Here is a 20,154-nt window from a genome sequence, read left to right as displayed (position 1 = left end):
AACTGAAATATTCTCTCCTTACTTCTTAGAAGCCTGTAAGTCATTCTAGAGGCCCCATGACCTCTAGGAAACGTGCGTGGCTTAGAGCCTCCTTCCCTGATCATAGGACTCTAAAAACCCCTGTTCACCCCTGAAGTAAGCTTACTCAACACCTGGCTGCGTGATGAGTTGATGCTCTCATGCCCTGGATGACGTTTCTTGGAAGGGATCTTTTGTCCTTTTGTTAGCTGAGAAAGGCTTCCTCTCTCTCCTGCTCCCCCCGCCAGTTCCTCCTCCTCTCTTGCTGTAGCATGAGGGTGTTTGGGCAGAATCCTGACCCTGCGGTGTGCTCGGAGGACCTGTGCAACACAGTCCTTTATTACTGCTACAGGAAAAGCTTAGTTGGTCTAGAACAGAAGTATTGGTGCTGGGCCCTGGCACCTGTCTTTGGATGGGTTTGACCAAATTTTAATTATATTCATTTCTAAAAAGAAATTCTGTTGATCAATTCTGTAACTAACAATGCAAACATAAAGTTTTGTCCTGGTCCACCCGCACACGCAGTCCCCCAAAGGCAATAGTCTTCATTCACTCTAGCACTCAGTGGCTTGTCTAAATGTGACATTTGCGCCCAGTGGCCATACTATAGGCTGACTGCTTCAGAAAGAATACCATCCTGCCTGTGCCCTGCAGAGAGTGGCAGGGCAATTACTTAGAGTTTGGAACAACTTGAACAGTGTGAATTTCAGTTTGCTAGGGCTGCCATAGGAAAGTACCACAGACTGGAAGGTTTCAACAGCACCAATTTGTTTTCTTACAATTTTAGCTCCTAGACGTCTGAGATCAAGAGATTGGCAGGTTGGTTTCTTCTGATACCTCTTTCCTTGGCTTATAGATGGCTGTCTTCTTCCTGTGTCTTCACGTGGTCTTCCCTCTGTCATTGTCTGATCCTATCTCCTTGTATAAGGACACCGGTAATATTGGATTAGGGTCCACCAGTATGACCTCTTTTTACCTTAATTACCTCTTTAAAGGCCCTATCTTCAAGTACAGTCACATTATCAGGTACGGGGAGGTTAGAACTTCAACATATACATTTTAGGGGACACAGTTCAACCCGTAACAGTATGGTTCAGGAATACAGTTCCAGAATACACTTGTATTACCTAGGCTTTGAGTTTCTCAGACGAGTCTTTGAGGGTAGTAGGAGTTCTAGAAGGTGAGGCAGCTTCAGCTTGGGCGTTGACTCTGTGGTGGCCTCTATTACTAGTTTAATGAGATCTCAGTGGTGACATAGCCTGGTTGGCTGATCCTATGAGAGTTAGCCAGGCCACAAGTCGATGCACAGTTTTCTTGCACCCTATGTCCTGGCTACTTCCAAATAGGATTTGAGACAGAGAGATAGGGATAGTTTGGGGAAGGATTTGTTGACAGGGAAAGTGCGATATTGTCCTTCAGACAAGACTCAGAATTTTGTCAAGAGTTGGGAAAACCATGGCTAGAGTTTTCCAGTAATCTGAAACCCCCCTCTTCTTCCGGTTACATGTTCTGTAAACAGTGACTGCCTATAAGAGGGGTTTGGAGTCTGTTGACTTTGGCTGAGATGTAGCCTGAGAAGATTCATCAGTTTCCAATTCCTGTTCTCTCAGGATATTAAGTATTGCAATGAACTGGAAAACTTTTCTTTATTAAAATTGGAGGAAGAGTTGGGTGTTATGAGGGAGACCTGGAACAGGAAGGGAGCTGACACCAGAAGTTTCATTGCATTTCTTCAGAGATTATTTGATCTTTTTTGCATTGTCAGTGTTTAGTAGCTTAAATATGCTTTGCAACAAGGGGAGGTAAAAAAACAAATATGCTTCCAGAAGTGCTGAGAGCATAGCTAGTTTGTGAGGCAGTGTGTATGGTGGTTAAGGGTACAGGCTTTGGAGTCCCACTGACCTGGTTCAGATCCTGGCTCTGCTGTTCATCACCTGTGTGACATTGGGCCAGTTACTAGCCTGTCAGCTTCAGTTGTCTTACCTGTAAAGTGGGAATGATATTTTACCTGCCTCTTGTTGTGAGGATCAAATGAGATAATGCATTTAACACCCTTAATTAATACTCAGCAGTTGTTAGCCTCTGCTCTCGTGAGTGCAGGATGATCGACAGGCTGTTTCCCAGGCTGGTGTCCAGCTTCTAATAAAGAGTAAAACAGCATTGCATTTTTATAAGGTTCCGATCTTATGTACTTTTTCATTTCTAGCGAGGAGAACTTACTTTAATCTTTTTTTTTTTTTTTTTTTTTTTTTGAGAATGGCACTCACACTTAGGAAGGAAATTTCTTTCAAATGGGAAAGTATTTTTTATATTTGGTGTTCTGCTATAGATCTAAGGTCATTTTATTGGCTAATAAAAGGTATGTTAATCAGGTGAGGGTCATGTATTTATATATACTCTACACATTTATTGAGATGCCCCTGTCACCTTCGTGCATCCTTCCCCTTCTTGCTTTACATTCTCCAGCCACACTGGCCTGCTGCTCCCACCCACCACAGGGCCTTTGCATATGCTGTTCCCTGTACCCAGAACACTTGTGCTACTTCCCTTTCTCACCACTTATCCCTCGGACTCATCTCAGCTTCACTCCTCTGGCTCGCCTTACTTGTCCCTCTGTGCTTCTTCTATAGGACTTCGATTCTTCCCTTCTGCACACAGAGCTGTTGCTAACTGTACTCTCATTTGGGTGAGACCTGATTGTCTCTTCACTGGATGGGAAGCCCAGGAGGGTAGGAACTATGTCTTTTTTTGTTCGCCATTATATACTGAGCACCCTGTAGCACCTGAGCAAATATGTGTTGAACGAGTGAGTGGATATTGTTTTGGTAAGAGAGCTATATTAGGTACCATGGGGGCTGCAGAGATAAGCCTATGCAGTCCCTGCTCTGAAGGAGCATTCAGTCTCATAGGGGAGAGCACCATTTAGTAGTGCCATAGTCAGAGTGCACAGTGAAGCCAGAGGTCACAGGACGAGCATATTGCATGGGGGGAATAAGCCAAGGCATCTTGTAGGAGCTGCCGTGTCTGCACTGGGCCTTGGAGGAAGAGGAGCTAGGCCTGAAGAAATGGAGAAAAAGGCCCCTCAGATGGAGAGAACCATGTAAACAAAGTCTTGGAAAGTACAAACTGGCTTTAGGGATGGGAGTCAGGTGGTTTGGCTGGAGCCCAGCAGCCAAGGGAGGGAAACAGTGGGCAGTGAGTTGGAAGGTCTATGAGAGCCGGGCGAAGCGCTGGGGTTGGTGTGGAGGAAAGGGGATGTGCCTTAGAAGGTTCTGAGCAGAGGGGTGACGTGATCAGCTCTGTGCTCTAAGGTGGTAGTACCTAAGGTGGTGCGCTTGGAGGGAGGACTTGGGTGAGGAGGCAGGTAGGGAGAAGCCCAGAGAGTGGGAAGAAGGGGACCTAAGTGGAGGTCAAATAATGAGAAGAGAAAGAACATTGATGGGGCCCAGTCACTGGTTAGAGGTGGGAGACAGACAGTGATGGGACTGTGCATCCGGGGCACCTAAGACTAATAAGTGCAGGACATGGAAAGCACCCAGCATGGCGCCTGGCAGGTGTTGGAAGTTCAAAAAATGTTAGTTCTTGCCCCTGTGCCAGAAATGAGGAACTCAGGCGGAGAAACAAGTGGGAGGGAGGTGCCAAGATGGAGTGCCACAGCATTCAGGTGACGAAGCTCGGCAGGGGCTGGAAAAGCAGGAGTGGAGCTGGCAAGGAAGAGAGTTATTGTTCAAGCTAAGGGAGAGAGAAGGGGTGTCTTCTTTCCAGGCTACTATAACAAAGGGCCACACACTGGGTGGCTTATAAGCAACAGACATTTATTACTCACAGTTGTGGAGGCTGGAAGTCTGAGATAAGGGTGCCAACACCGTCAGTTTTGGTGAGAACCTTCTTCTGGGTAGCAGACTTGTCACTGTATCTTTCTGTGGCAGAGAGCAGAGCAAGGAAGCAAGCTCTCTCCTGGCTTATAAGGGCACTAATCCCATCATGGGGCCCCACCTTCATGGCCTCATCTGATCCTAATTCCCTCCCAAAAGCCCCACCTCCTAATGTCAATATATTGGGGAGTAGGGTTTCAATAGGTGAATTTTGGGGACACACAAATACTCAGTTTATAGCAGGAGGTTTGGGTAGAACTTGGGGGACTGTCTCCCTCTGAGGGTAAGAGTCAGAAGCAGGGAGCCAAGTGAACAGTCATTCATGGGAAGGGATCTGAGAGGATGGTGCCTTGGAAGCCTTGGTTCTTAAGATGGGTTTTCCTGCTGTAGCCATGAAGGCTAAGAGGACCTTCAGTGCCCTGTGGGTGGGATTGGGTCTTGGGCTGGCTGCCGTTTTAGCCAGCCATCTTCGTTACCCTCATTCCCTGACCATAGACTGCATCCCCCACCCCGGGCAGCCATCTAGTAAGTGCCCACTTCTCGGGAGGTGGTGTGGATAGGTCTGCACAACTTCAGTGCTTGGCTCAGTGCTTCTCCCGAAACAGTCATCCAGAGTTATTGAATTACACTGTTCACCCCTCCTGCAAAGACGGTGGAAAGTGAATCCATCAGCATTGTTTTAAAGGGAAAATCAGCCACATGAACATGGAAAAGTTAGGTGCCTTGTTTAAAATTCCTCACCAGACTTGGATCTACTTGGAGTTTGGGGAATCGGAGTTTTAGTTGTAGTTGATTTGTGAATGTTGACAGGTTAATTGTCTGCTCTGGGCTTCAGGTTTTAGGAATGAGATATGAATAATAGGGGCATCAGAATGGGCTCTGGGGTTGTAATTAAGGTTCTGCTTTCTCTCCCTTAGCACATCACCCTGTCCCAAGCCTGGGAATGAGATTTCTCTTCCCAGGGTTTGTTAATAATTCTGATAAATGGCTCTTGGCAGATTTCTTTAGATCTGCCTGGCCTGGGAGTATATCTTCCTTGCCATCCCATGTGGGACCACAAAAGACAATGCCACATACCAATTACTGTTTTAAAATAAAACCACTCTACTTTAACCCTCTGCCTGTGATCTGGGCCAAAGCCAGTCCAGCCAAGCCACGCTCCAGCAAGGTGGCACACCTTCTCTCAGCTCCTTGCCTTTGCACACTCTTATTTTCTTAGTGCTGTGCCCATAGGTGTGGTATTGCTGGCCGTGGTCAGGGACTGGCACAGGAGGCAGGGCTGCTGGAGGGAGGATTCTGGTGGCCTTCTGCTGTCACTCAGACACTAGCTCTGCTTGGAGTCTCTGCACTGTCCTTTAATATCATTTTAAAGCAACATAGCATGCTGGGTAAGAGCTCAGACTCTGGGGCTTGGGTCTCCTGTATTATCTGTATTACCTTGGCAATCAGTTTTCCCGAGTCTCGGTTTCCACCTTCATTGGGCTCTCAGGAAGAATAAATGAGATCATCACTAAAGAGCCTGGCTCATATGCTAACACACTCAGTCACTGTGAGCTGTGTTTGTTGTCCTTCTCATTCTTTCCCCACCATCAGCAGGAAGGAAGAGCTCCTTGTAACTAACCTTGTGTCAGCTCCTCCTCGTGGCACCTCTCACCCTAAGTGACGTGGAGGACTGACCCTCAGTTAGAAGCCCCTTCCCTGTCCCTGTGAGAAGGTTCCAGCCCCACCCTCTCTCGGTGTGTCTGGAAGGGTGCCCACCCTGACTCCTGGCTCCTGGCTCCTGGCCTTTCTTCCGCTCCACCTGGTCATCTGGGTCAGGGCTGTGCAGCACAGGGAGTCCCTGGTTAGTGGTGATTTGGTTGTGAGGTGCAGTTGCCTGTTCAAACCAGCTGGAGCCAAGAGGAGAAGTTGATTGCTGGGATGCCGGGATGTCCTGTGGACCCTGAAGGCAGCAGGAAGTATAGCTGGCCTGGAACCAGGCATTGGGAAGTCAGGAACCAGGTTGTGTGCAGTTTCTGCCTGGGGCTGCTGAGTGTCCTCTAACTTGCCTCCACAGACCAGCTTTTGACCTCAGCGTGCACACAGGAGGAAGACGCCACCCCAGCCCAGTTCTGAAAACTCCTCAGTTTGAATGAACAGCAGTCCAGCATCAGTGAACAAGCTCCTCTGTGCGCTAATTACCAATTACCTAGAGAGAAGCAGGTTGCCCACTGCTGGTCCATGTAGTGAGGAAGCAGGGCTGGGGTGGGGTGGGCATTGATGGGAGCTGGCCAGTTACCAAAAGGGCATAGGGACAGGTCAGTCACCTTCATACGTGTCATATCTCCTGGCCTTCTAGTTGGAGGAAACGCCCTCTTTATTTCTCCTATAGCAAGCTCTGCCAGGTGCATGCAAACTGAGGCCATTAGGTCATCTGGGTTTGCCAGGATAGGCAGCCCCCACATCACAGTCCATGAGTGCCTCATAAAATCCTGTTGTGGTCCCACACCTCTGGATTATATAAATCAGTGTTCCCCGTAGAGGAGTGGTTCTTATGTACAGGTGACATGAGATATGGTTTTAGGTGACACAATAACAACATTTTTTGTATTGATAATTATATATTTAATTTGGAAAACTTATAACTGTGGATCAAATCCACAATTTCACTATTATATGTCAGTAAAAATTAGTTTATGTAAAAAAAATTTAAACAGTATGGATTTGGGGGGAAAAAAGTGAATGTGGTATGTGATTGAGTGAAGTTAGAAAACAGTGAGTGATGGACTAGGGGTTTTTATCTGAGAGCCCAGGAAGTCCTCAGGAGGTCTGTGAATCCCTTAATATTGTAGGCAAAATTTTGAGTGTATTTACTTTGATTTTTTTTTCCATGGAGGGTAGGTCTTAGCTGGTTTAAAAATTGAGTGTACATCGAAACTTTCTCAGGGTTATTTATTGAAAATGCAGTTTCCTTATCTAGAAATTTTGATATGTCAATTGCAATGGCACCCATTCCAACTGGCAAATGTGGCTTTTCACAAGCATTTCGGTGACTGACGCAGGTGATTCTTGGGCCTTGCCTTGAGAGACACTGCTTACAGAGGCGTTGACCTATCTCAAAGTCCTTAGGACTCTTGTATAAACTGGCAGAACTTTTTTTGTCAAGAGTTTTTGAAGTCTATGGACAAAAGGTTGCTGGATAAATTTATATCTTTTGAATGGATATTGATCTTTTCATGTTCATAAAGGCCTAAAGCCATCACGGTGTGCCAGACACATCTTGTGTGCACTTTCTTATTTTTCCCCAGAACACTACGAAGTGGAGTTTTTATTCCTTGTTTTAAAACACCTTCTTTAATTTTTAAAAAATATATCTTTATTGATTTCAGAGAGAGGAAGGGAGAGGGAGAGGGAGAGAGAGAGAGAGAGAGAGAGAGAAACATCAGTGATGAGACAGTCATTGATCAGCTGCCTCCTGCACGCCCCCTACTGGGGATGGAGCCTGCAAGCCAGGCATACAGCCCCTACCGGGAACCAAACCTCGATCTCCTGGATCATAGGCCAATGCTCAACTGCTTAGCCACGCTGGCCAGGCAGTGGCATTTATTCTTAACTGTAGGTAAGAAAACCTAGACTTCAAGAGTAACTAAGTAGGAGAGCTGGGAGAGAGGGCTAGCCTTCTGCCCCTGGGTCTAGACTAGAAATCATGATCTGGGAAGGCAATGCCACATGGTGGTGAGATTTAGGCAGCTGCTGCTCTACTTAGGACAGACAGGATGCCAGGAAGGAGGACACCTTGAGGTGGAGTGTGGAGCCAGATTACAGAGCTTCCTGATAGTCTTTTAACTTTCCATTTATTATCCCTTGTTTTAACTATGTTACGTTGGACCAAAGGAAGAGAGAATGAATTGCTCACCCATGGGCCAGAGTAGTCAAGGGGATGCAGCCCTCCGTTTCACCCACAACTAGTTTGGTGTTGGCAACAGTAACTGGCAGGCCGCTAAAGCAGAGGTTCTGTTCTTAGGATCCATGGACTCCCTCACAGAGGTGGGGAGGCTCCTTCAATGGCCTGTAGTAAACTTTGAATTTTTGTGCATATATGCCCATGCCTGCAAGCGCACCCATGTATTTTTCTGGGTAGTGGAGTCCTGGGCTTCCACTGTATTCTCTGAGCCATCTATAACCCCAAACAGATGCCTCACTGCAAGGGAGATGCTCATCGCTGGACTATGGCTGGTGGGTCCAGGTCCTTCTCCAAGTATGGTTCCTGGACCAGCAGCATCAGCATTGTCTGGAGATTTGTTAGACATGCAAAATCCTGGGCCCCACCTGATTACCTACAGAATTGGAATCAGCATTTTAACAAGATACCCAAGTGATTTGTATGAACATTAAAATTTGAGAAGCACTGGGCAACCCTCTGTATCTGGTAAGCCAGTTTCTAATGCCAACTCTGTGCTAGGAGGAATTTTTATGAAAAGTCACATTTTCTTATAACCTTCTTTAAAAAATAGGGTGCCTCTAAAGTGTAATATTTCTCATCTTTGCCCTTTGCTTATTGGGTGCTCAGCTGATTATAAGCTGAGTTAAATCTAGATAAAGGAATTTGTGATCTACATTTGTTAATTCACATGAGCTTTTAGGTTGGCCATAAAGTGGCATATGACCCAACCCTTTGAAGGAAATAAAAAGAAATCAATGATTAATCTGATAACCAACTCCATGCCTCACAAAGACTTTCTTCTAAGAGTATCGTCATGGGCTTTAAGGAAAGGATTGCACTGACTTCTCAGCTTGTTTTGGTTATCTTGGAGAGGTTTTTGCTGGCCCATTTTCTTCCCTTTCTTACTCTTTTTGCAGAGTTGGTTCACTCTTCATTTTACTGTTGCATTGTCATCAATAGGTCAGGTTAGTCTTATATTTGCCCTGAGTGTTAGTTTGCCTCATGACTCATACTCATAGTTCATAAATGCAGCCAGCCGGATGTTCTGTGAGAGGTTCCTGGTGGTGTCCGCACTGGAATCTGTCCATCTCTAAAGGCTGTCTTCATCTCGGTGTATATTGATCTGGCAGCAACTCTGGTCAGTGCTGAACTTCGGCCCACTGTTGAACATTAACTCTTTGGGTGTGTTGGCGAAAACAGTGCAGGGTTGAATCTTAGTATATAATTCCTTTGTTGGGAACACATATAACATGTTACCTGAGATAGATGTGTTTGACCCATGTCACAATTAAAAGTCATCCTTAATTATGGTAAGGCATTTGGACTGTTTTATTTCCCCCTCCTTTTTTTGGGTCCTTATCAGGAACCTTGACACTATATTGGCTATGTGACCGTCTCCCCAGCAGACTGGAGTTGTCAAAGTTTGAGCCTCACGGTGTTCATTGTTGTATGTCTAACCTCTAGCAAGGTGCTGACACATGGGCGAGCAGTTAGTAAATATTTGTTGAATGACTGACTGGTGGGGTAACCAGCTTTACTGTTGTGGTTCACAGCTGACCCCCCCCCATTTATTGAAATGCTGATGATGTTGATAATAGCAGCTATCATTGATTGAATGCTCTCTATGAGGCAGCTGTAATACTCTCAACAATAAAGGCAAATTAAATAAATAAATACATTCTGTCATTTAATTCTCTCAACAACCTTATGAGACAGGGGTATCACTATTCCCGTTTCACAGCTAAGGAAGCTTGTAAAGTAACATGGTCAGCACCATTTAGCTGATGAGGGTAGAGCAGGGAATGCACCCCAGGTCATCTGCCTTTGAAGCTTGTGCTGAACACAGGAGCATTTAATCTGTGCTGGTGAGGGCACTGACTAACAGGTGGAGTATATGGGGCCATCGCTTCTGTCTGTCTCCTTTAAAATGATAAGCAGATACAGATATGGAATGGAGGCCGCCCTAGTGGGTGGTGGAAGTTGGCACTCAGTGCATTGCTCCCCTTCCAGGTGTTTCTCCTCTCCCTTCCTGCTGAGGGAAAGCCACAGGTGCAGTGAGACCCCGGTTCTCTCATTGTCCATCCTAAAGCCTGGTTGTAGGAACTCTGTGACCTTAGACACCACTCTTTGATTTTGGAATAAATTGTCACCCTGTTGTTTTCTAATGTTAGTGGCAAACCAATCTCAAAACATTGGTGATTAGCAAGTATTGTGATTAAAAAAAAAAAATTCTGCTCTGCTGGTGTGGCTCAGTGGTTGAGTGTCGACCCATGAGCCAGGAGGTTGCGGTTCGATTCCTGGTCGGGGCACACGCTCGGGTTCTGGGCTCGATCCCCAGTGGGGGGTGTGCAGGAGGCAGCTGATCAATGACTCTCTCATCATTGATGTTTCTATCTCTCTCTCTCCCTCTCCCTTCCTCTCTGAAATCAATAAAATAAAATAAAAATTCTGTTTCCCTTTTCAAAACATAGGCCTGAGTGTCTGATTTGAAACATATTTTTTAGATTATCCTGAAAATCCGTACTCCTCTGTCTTTACTGTGAACATCATAGAGTGTGTGTTAACAGGTCTTTGACAGCAGTCATTGCTTGTGACAGCATATAGCTTGCTGATGGTTAACTGCCGATTGCCATGTCTCCTTAGGTTACTTCCCTCTTCCAAAGTGATTAAATTTTTTATAAGGCCTGTCACAGCAGAATTTTTACTGTTTTAAAAATATTTTTTAATTGATTTTAGAGAGGAAGGGAGAGAGAGAGAGATAGAAACATCAATGAGAGAGAAGCATCAACATCCATCACCTGCCTCCTGCACGCCCCCTACTGGGGATCGAGCTCACAACATGGGCATGCGCACTGACCTGGAATCGAACCGGTGACCTCTTGGTGCTTGGGTCAATGCTCAATCACTGAACCACACAGGCCATGCCAGAATTTTTACTTTTTAAAAGTGGACATCTTATTTGTAACCCTGAAAAGATCTTTTCTTTCAGTGGTTTCCAGATAAATAGCAAAAAAGTTGAATGAGTATTGTAAATCGTTTGTGGACTATTTAACTAATATTTTCCTGTGGTTCTAGGCTGGATTTGACTCCGAGACTTTTTGGGACAAGATTCAAAGTTAGTTTCATGTCATTTTGTTGTTGTTTATGTAGGTTTCAAAGTGTTTTTGGTATACGTTTGTTAAAGTTTGCTTTCCCTCTCTCCATGTGTCTTTACAGGTGTGTCTGGGGTGTCCTGGGATCCAGGTTCCTTCGAGTGTGTGTTGTTACTTCTTGAGCAGGGCTCTGTCTATTTTTTGGTCCTGCATTTGGCAAAATAAAGCTATTTAAAAGTCCCCAAGAAGCTAGGTATGCACAGTCTCTGAGGACTGCCCCTTATCAAACACCTCATCTTGACTTTCTTTGGCAGGGCAGAGCTGGAAAGTGTGTGAGCCTGGAGGCCCTGGTACCTGCTGTTTAGCTGACATCCCGCAGGGCTGTAGCCCTAGCGTCAGCAGCTGTATAAGCTCCAGGGTGGGTGTCCTGGCAGGAGAGCCAGACAGGTGATTTGTTAAATTATTACCCATGTGCAGCTCTGGCCTCTGGTGCCAGGCAGCATGGAGCTCGGCAGGATTAAAAGAAGGCTGATTACATAGCCAGCAGAAGTGGGAGGTGAGACTGCTGGCTGCCACCATGCTTAACTGTCCAGACACCCACAGAAAGTGGCCCCAGCAGCTGTGTCTCTGCAGGACTTCAGAGCATGTAAAAAAAGAGAGAGCCTATAGAGTTGACCCTTGAACAAGGTGGGGTTACTGACCCCTGTGCAGTAAAAAATCTGTGTATAACTTTTGACTTCCCCCAAATTTAGTTGTCCCTCAGTATCCAAGGGTTTTGGCTCCAGGACCCAAGCAGATACCCAAATCCTCAGATGCTCACATACCCTGTATAAAATGGCAAAAGTCAATGCATACGGGTGGCCCTCTGCATCTGCCAACTCCCATCTGTGAATTGAAAAGAATACAGGTATTTATTGAAAAAAAAAATCTGTATATAAGTGTGGATCTGTGCAGTCCAAACCTTGTTGTTCAAGGGTCTCCTGTAACAGGATTTCCCAGGAGGCCTTATTAAGAGGACAGGGCATCAAGAGTGCCATAGTAGGGACTAGGCTTTCAGCAAAATGTTTAGGACTTGGGGGTGGGAGGGATCTGGCATAATTAAGTCAAAAAATAAAGTGCTTATAACAATACCTAGCACACAGAACATACTCTGTATTAGTACTAACTCTGTTTTATTATTATTATTACTACTACTACTACTAATACTACTATTACTACCATTGTCATTATTGAGCAAGGAGGGGTCATTCTGGAGGAACAGGTGGCTGGGAGCTCTCTCAGGAGGTGGCCACGTGGAACTAACTCTTCCATCTATTGCTGGATGGGCTTGAGGGTCTTGCGGTGCCCCTCCTGCTGGAGGTGGACATGGGGATGGGGATATGGAGACTTTAGAGGGAGGACCCTGAAAGCTGGTTCCTCCCCATTGCCCAGCCTTGGAGGCAGCCTAGGTCAACAGCCTCTTCCCGGAGTCGCCTGGGCATCATCTCCCAAGCAGCGTGGGCTCCTTTGATTTAATCTCTCTCCTGCCCACAGGCCACCCAGAGTTCAAAGGGTTCTTATTTTTCTATTTAATTCCTTAGAAGGATGATAAATTCCTTCTGGGACATTCAGGACATTTTTTTCTTTTTTCTTTTTTTTCGGAAAAGCTAAATTGGCAACACTGACTGAAGGATAAAGCAAGAAGTAATTAGGAGCCAGTATTCTAAAAAGGCCTTTCTGTCCTGCACAGATTCCAGAGCAGACAGGAGAGAACTTCTTAAGCCAGAAAGTATCCGCTGGAGGTGTCCTTGATGGAATCAGTGTTCAGAACACAGTTTTAAAACCTGCTTGTGACAATGTTGCTATTCCTCCTGTAGCTGGCTGGCCTGGAATTTGCAGAATTGTGTACAGGATGCCTGGAGCATTCAGTTTCCAGTGGCCAAGCAGAGCTGATTATGGGGAAGCAGTCAGAAGACCTAGAGTTTGTTATCGATTTGTTAGTTAACCCGGGGAAATTTATGGTTTTGTTCCACGTGCTCATTTGTAAATTAGAACAGCTTTCTAGCTCACAAGGTTATTCAGGACCAGTGAGACAGTGTTTAATTTGGGGATTATTGGTAGAGGAAGAGGGTAGATATTTGCTCAAATTGCAGTTTGTGTATTTGACAGGCCCAGAAGTTTATGCTTCGTCTATCCATTATTGTAGGGGAATGGGGGATGCTTCCTCGGTCAGATTTCGAGACAACTGAAGGTTAGCTGTATAGTTGTCACAGGCACCTTGTATCCCAGCCCTGAATGGGGTACCTTACGTAATTACCTCACTTAATTCTCACCACACTTCCATAATGTGGGAATTGTTATACCCATTTTGCAGAGCAGGAAATTGTACAGAGAGAAAGAGCGAGCGAGAGAGAGAGAGAGAGAGAGAGGTAATTTATTCAAAGTTTCATGGTTTATTCATTCATTGAACAACCATTTATTAGATTTGCCCTGTGTGCCAGGCCCCAGGATTATCACAGTGACCACCATACAAAGGTTGTCGGTAGGATACTCAGGATTCACCCCAGCGTTGTCTGGCTCCAAGGCACATGTCTTGTCACCACACCATGTTCTTATGTTCTTTCTTACTGAATTCTAGTGGTGGAAGGGACAGGGAGTCTGTTCCCTTGCGGAGGCCCCTGAGGCACGAGGATTTCCCTGGGTCCTTGGCCTCACAGCTGGGTGTTCTGTAGCTCTCAACACTGAAGCGCAGGGCAGTCCGTTGCCCTCTCTGCCTGTTTCCAGCAAGCCCCTTAGCCACTCACTATTCCAAATGCCAAGACTTGAAAACGTTTAAATGCTTGATTAAAAACCTGGCTTACATGTTAGGCATTTCCCTGCTTTGAAAAACATAAGCCGTTTTTTTCTTGATGACTCAGCCTGTCATTATGTTCTTCATTGATGTACTGTATAATTTTGAGTATGCACTTTTCAGTTTTTCATTTTCTTCCCCTCTGTGTGGCAGTTGTCACCTCACCTGCTGTCACTGAGATTATGACTAACTGCTTTTTACTTCCTTTGGGTTGTTTTTTCCCCTAATCTGCTGAGCTTCTGCATTTTTAATTCTATTTTTTTGTGATGTAAGAAGCAGGAAATTGCTGGTAAAACGCAGAGAATAAGAGTCAGTGGCTTTGTTACAGCCATCCCTGGAGTTGATGTCTGTGGTTGGTACAGTATGGTCCTATGTCCTGTGCTTGTGGCCTTGCTAAACCCTGGACTCTGCTGGAGGGATTGAGACCTCAGGCTCTGGAGTGCAGTGGACCTGACTCAAATCCTGGCTCCACCACATGTTAATTTGGTACCTGAGTCAACATCTCTAATCCAAAGTTTCCTTATCCTGGCACAGTAAACCCTCTATAAATGACACCCTTTAGTATTAATGGCAGTAGAGCTTGTGGTGGAGATTGGGCGGCATGACTAGTGATAGTGTTCAGTTAACTGTTAGAGTATGAATTAAGAGCATGGGCTTTAGGGCCAGGAAGACCTGGGGTTCAGCCCCTCCCATTCACCAGCTGGGTGACCAATGATAGAAGGAGGTCAGTAGCATGGGCTCCTGAGTTAATGTGGGAAGTCCATTTCTGGCTCTGCCACTTACTTTCTAAGTAACCCAAGTCTACAACCTCCTTCAGGTTTTTTACCTCCAAAATGATGGCGGTAATAGGACCTACTTCAGAATTGTTTGGGGGATTAGCTTAATGCATATCTAATTGCTTCAAATAGTGCCTGGCATATGTAAGTTCTCAATAAATGTCAGCTGTTACCAGCTTCCGATTCCCTTGGCATCCAAGAAGTGTTGATACTGCTTTTATTTCTTAAATGTTGTAATTTATACTATAGCCTCCTTCCAGTACCATAATTAATTTCAAGATCACCCTTCCTGGTCTTTGTTCCCTTGGCTTTTCTCAGTCTAGCAAGGACTGAAATAGGATTAGTAGATGATTTATTCTGGGAACAGTTATACAAACCATGTTCTGGGGGAATATATGCTTTTTGCCTGGTAATGTTCCTTCATGGGTAAGAGTTGTCTCCTTATAGGGTCCTCGGCATGGAACTCCCTGGGAGCACCTGGCAGGCTGCGAGGAATGCTGGAGATGCTCAGCAGATAAGCACCTGTTAAACATGGAAAGTGTTGTCCTCTTTGACATCCCCACCTTTTCTTAAGGAAACAATTTTGAATATATTTTAGTGGAAGAATTATTCCTGTATTATGTACTATTCCACTTTTACCCATTTAATTTTTCTTCTCTAATCACAGTCTCTATCCTTTTCTTGGTGGCGTCATAGCATATGCACCATAAAATTAGTGACGGTGAGTTAAGATATTTTACTCTCTTTGTTTTTTTTAAGTCCACAAATAGGCTGTAAACTAGGGTCCTTCCTGGCCAGTTTAAAAATGGTTGGGAAAATGAAAATAAAAAGGAAAGTCATTGAGAAGGAAATCAACACACACAGACACATAGACATACATACGTATATACATATACGCATACATACATACATATAAAATCCTTTTTCCCAAAGGCTTCTGTCTTGACATGAGTTTGCTTTCTTTTTCCTGATTATTAGTTGTAACTAAAGTATGGGATAGTTTATGAAGAAAGGTTTTGCCTTCATGTGCTGGCAACTGGTGATTGACAGTTGCTATGAGACTGGGGATAGTCTGATTTCACAAGGACTTGTCATGGGGGAGATTATCCCTGTGTTTCTGTGGGTTGGCAATACCCTGGCACTCTCAGGGAGAGCTGCCACCTGGCTCTTGTGTGCAGTTGCCCAGATCTGGTCTTTGCCTCTCCCACCAAGACTCGGACTGGTGTGCTAGGTGACTGTGACAGACCACAGGCGCCTCTCATTTCTCCACCAGCCTTCCTTGGCCTCAGCCCAGACCAGCTAGTATGACTGCATTTCTGCTTTACCTACCTACATGCTTCTGTGCTCATGATCCCTACTATTGGGGTGTTATTGGAAGTTGGCCAGTGTGTTCAAGAGAAGGACAAACTGATTATATTGGGTAGTAAGTACTGGTTAGACGTGTGCTTTTGTTGAGTCAGGGAAAGGCTGGTCATGACAAGGAGGGGAGGAGGCTTTGAGGTTACTCTAACCTTTCTGTCCTCTAGATTTCCTTGGTAGAAACTTGGTAGGAGGGAGAAAAGGCTGTAGTCCTGCCTGGGTCACACCTGCTGTCTCAGTAGGATTATTAATGATGCACGGTTTCTCAAAACCGCTCAAGTTTGGATATGGTCACCCTGTGTATGGATCACATCAAGTTTCTTTGAAACCTTTGTCAGTAGGAGTGAACTTCAGCTTCCAGTGGTATTTTTCCCCCCAGTAGATCATAGTAAGAGTGATTCTGCCTCCTTCTCCACCCAGATCAGCAAGAAAGGATGGTTCTGTATGGTTGTCCCAAGTTCCATCCTTATTAACTTCAAAAACCTGCAGATCTGCAGAGGAGAGGGCGCTTCGGATCACCATTGTGGGAGTGAGGTGCGATACGATGTAATTGGAATCTGTGTCTTTGGCTACTTGCCACACCCGATTGAAAAAGCAGAGCTTCAAGGCTATATGGCTAAAATCAGATGTGATAATTAGGAGGAATATAAAACCTAAAGGAAATGAATGATGAACTTACCCAGTATCACCCAGCCTAGTAGGTAATGGTGACGCCAGAGGGGGGGCCCAGGTGTGCCTGGTTCTCTCTACTGCCCCTTGCTGTCTACCATATTGGCCTAGTGTTTGCAATTCATGGCCCTCATATGGTTTTATTCTCATTGCACAGAGGATGAAAGTGATTCAGAGCATGAGCCACTGTTCCCAGTATCTGTTCCCAGGTAGGAAGTGGCAGAGGCGACATTCAAGCTCAGGGCTTTATACCATTGTTTCCTTGGAGAGGGATACATGATGAATTTTTCGGCCCAATGAGCATAATAGAAAGGGGCAGTTGGTATTAGGATATATTGGTACAGGGCTAACCTTTAAAGCCTATCTGTGAGTTAAGTCATTTCCTTAGGATGCTGGCCAACCTTCAGGGTCACAGCATGTGGGGATGTTATTCATGTTCAATAAATGTCAAACAGCATCCACAGATTTATGGGTTTGTTAATCCAAAGAAGCTGCTATTATTAGGGTTTCCTGCAAGCCCAGAAGTGCTTGCATATTTTTTGAACAATTCTAATAAAACAGCTCATTACTATCAAGTATGGTTTAAGTATCTGGCTGAGAAAAGCAAGATGATTTATGTGTCTTTTAATTAGTGCCAGTAAGAGTGACTATGGCAATGGTGAAAAATTATTTTATGGTGATAATGAATTATGGTAGAGGTTAGAAAGGGGAGGTGAAGGATTTCTAAAACCCCAACTCAGGCTTTTTAATTAATATAACTGTTCAGGTGGATAAAAAAAATTAGCCTTAAAAAATGTTGCTAATAATGGGGCTAATTGACTGGACCAGCATGGTTTGTATTTTTCTCCCAAGCAGTTTCTGTGGGATCCAGACACACACACACACACACACACACACACACACACACACACTGTTGCTAATAATGGGGCTAATTGACTGGACCAGCATGGTTTGTATTTTTCTCCCAAGCAGTTTCTGTGGGATCCAGACACACACACACACACACACACACACACACACACACACAGCCCCCAAGCCACTGGGAGTCAAATCCATTTGCCATCACAAACATTTGACCATATGATTAGTCAACCAGCCAGACCACCCTTCTCAGTTCGGGTCATTTTCCTTGATATCTGTTTCCACCTACATGCCTGTTCTCAAATTTCCATAGCTACATCAAAATATGTATGAGAGGTTTGTTTTTTCAGACAGGCAAATGTGACCTTGTGGATGCTCCTTTCATTATGAAGTTGTACACAAATTGTTCTGAATACAAATTAGAATAGCGCCTACCTTGAAGGGAGGTGGTGTTTGTGAGAATTAAAGATGGTAGTCCACACGACATTCCTGTCATGCTGCCTGGCCCACACGTAGGTACCCTGCCTGTAACTTCTCTCTCTTTCTGGCTTTCTGTGGTTCCCTGCTTGGCTCTCCCCGCCTTGTTGAAACTACTTTCTCATGGGAACCTCTGATCCCATTGGAACCAGATCCAAACACTCCGCCTCAGCCAGTTGATGTCTCTGAGCTCCTGCTGCTACTGAATACTCCGGCTGACCCGGAAACACTGCTTTTCTGGCTCTCCTGGCACCGTGTTACCCTTGGTTCTCCTCCTACCTCTCTGGCCTTTCCTCTTTCCTCTCCTGTTTTTTTTTGGCCTCTTTCTGTTGTCCAAAAAAGATAGTCTCTGAGTTTCTCTGCTGTTTCCTTAGCCATCTTATTTACTTCTGCGGTCGCTGTTCAGGTATCCACCCCTGGCCTGACTTCTGTCCTGAGGTCCATGCATCCGTTTCCAACTGCCTGACTAGCATCTCGGCCTGGATCTCTCCTGGCAGCTGGGGTTCAACATACCTCTCATGCATCTCTCTCCACTGCCTTCTGCAGAACACATCCACCTTCTCTCACCCTGGGGCCTTTGGATGGCGCAGCTCTCCTCTCTTTTCCTGAACATTATCTTTGCTGTGTTTTCCTCTCTGTGTCTCTCACTATCCATTCGAAAACAATTTTTCCTGATTTGACTCTGGTGGTACCTTTTGTGCCTACTCTTTTGCCCACTACTGTCAGCACCCGCAGCACCCAGCCGACTCTTGCAATGGCTTCTAACAGTAGTTCTCACCTCCTGTGTTTGTACATCTGGATCCAGACTTACTGCTTCCTGATTAATCATCCTAAAGTATAGGTTTGGACATATCACATCCATGCACAAATTCTTCCTCGTCTCCCTCTTATGCAGTGAATTAGGAAGACATACCAGAAGCTTACACCTGCCCTTTGGTGTACCCCATTAGTTGCCACAAGGGATGAAGTTTTTCAGGCCATTGTTCTGATGGTCATAGGTAATAATCTATTTTGGGGTCACCTCAGTGGTCCACTGGTGAGGTGAAATGTCAGTTTTTATTTAATAATAATTTGGACTACATTGTGTCCTCTCCCCTCCTCCCAGTTTATATGTTGAAACTTAATTTCCCAATGCAGCTATATTTGATTGGGGCCTATATGGAAGTAATTTAGGTTAAATGAGATCATAAGGATGGGATTAGATAGGATTAGTGTCCTTATAAGAAGAGACTCCAGAGAGCTCTCCCTTTGCACATGCACAAAGAAGAGGACATGTCTAATGCACTTCTTGCTTGTGAGCACACAGCAAGAAGGTGGCCGCCTGCAAGACAGGAAGAGAGTCCTTCCCAGGACCCAACCATGCTCGTTCCCTGATCTCAGACTTCCAGTCTATAGTACTGTGAGAAATAAATATCTGTCGTTTAAGCTACACAGTCTCTGATATTTTGTTATGGCAGCCTGAGCTCACTAACATAAATAACAAATACTTATTTTAGATCTTTTGTGTGCTGTGCATGGGGCATATAGGGAAATATGGCCCCTGCTGCCATGCAGTTTAGGTAAATCCTCTTGTCCTTAACCTACATCCAACAACTTTTATTCAAACTATATTGAGCATCCATTAAGAGAAAGCACTGTGTTGAACGTTTGGTTTACATAGGTAGTGAAGAGCTCAGAGCCTAGAGGGAAAGAAAGAGATTATTGTGAGTTAATGGGAGTTGAGCCTGGTAACATGTTTAATGTATGGATATGTAGCTGAAGTGATGATTCCAGGCAAAGAATGTAAGTAATGGATAAAATCATAAACAGATACTGAAAGATTATGATGTTAATCATCTTCAGTTCAACACATTTTTTTCTGTTTTTTACCTTTTTTCCCCCCTTTTGATTTTTATAAAAACAAAAAGTGAAAAATACCTGCACTTTGTAGGAAATTTGAAAAGTATAGGAAATTGTAAAGAAGACATAGGAAGAAAGACACTCATAATCCCACCATAAAGAGAGAATGTCTATTTTTAAATGTAATTTTTATGTCATTTTAGATGTCTGTATGATTTCTACTTTATGGATATAATACAGTTTCCTTATCTGACCTCCTAACTTTAAACATTTGGAGTATTTCCAGTCTTAATTTTTTTGCTATTTTAAAGGACTTGATGACTAATTCATGCATAAATCTTGGTCTCCTTGAAGAGGAATTAGTCAAAGGACATAAACATTGTTCAGGGCTTTGGGGTCTTCCTACCAACCAAAGACATTTTTTGGAATCTTTTCT

The 20,154-nt window shown here is 44.7% G+C and overlaps 1 protein-coding gene across 5 annotated transcripts in view; it reads left to right on the top strand.

The window, feature by feature from the left end:
• Positions 1 to 20,154, top strand: part of ARHGAP26 (Rho GTPase activating protein 26) — a 405,589-nt gene that overhangs the window by 43,350 nt on the left and 342,085 nt on the right. The gene's annotated exons all lie outside the window — the stretch shown is intronic.

The sequence above is a fragment of the Miniopterus schreibersii genome, assembly GCF_964146895.1.
Source record: "Miniopterus schreibersii genome assembly, chromosome: 4".
In the NCBI taxonomy this organism is placed as follows: domain Eukaryota; kingdom Metazoa; phylum Chordata; class Mammalia; order Chiroptera; family Miniopteridae; genus Miniopterus; species Miniopterus schreibersii.
Note: the sequence above shows the minus strand (reverse complement) of the source record. Positions and strands in the feature narration are given on the sequence as shown.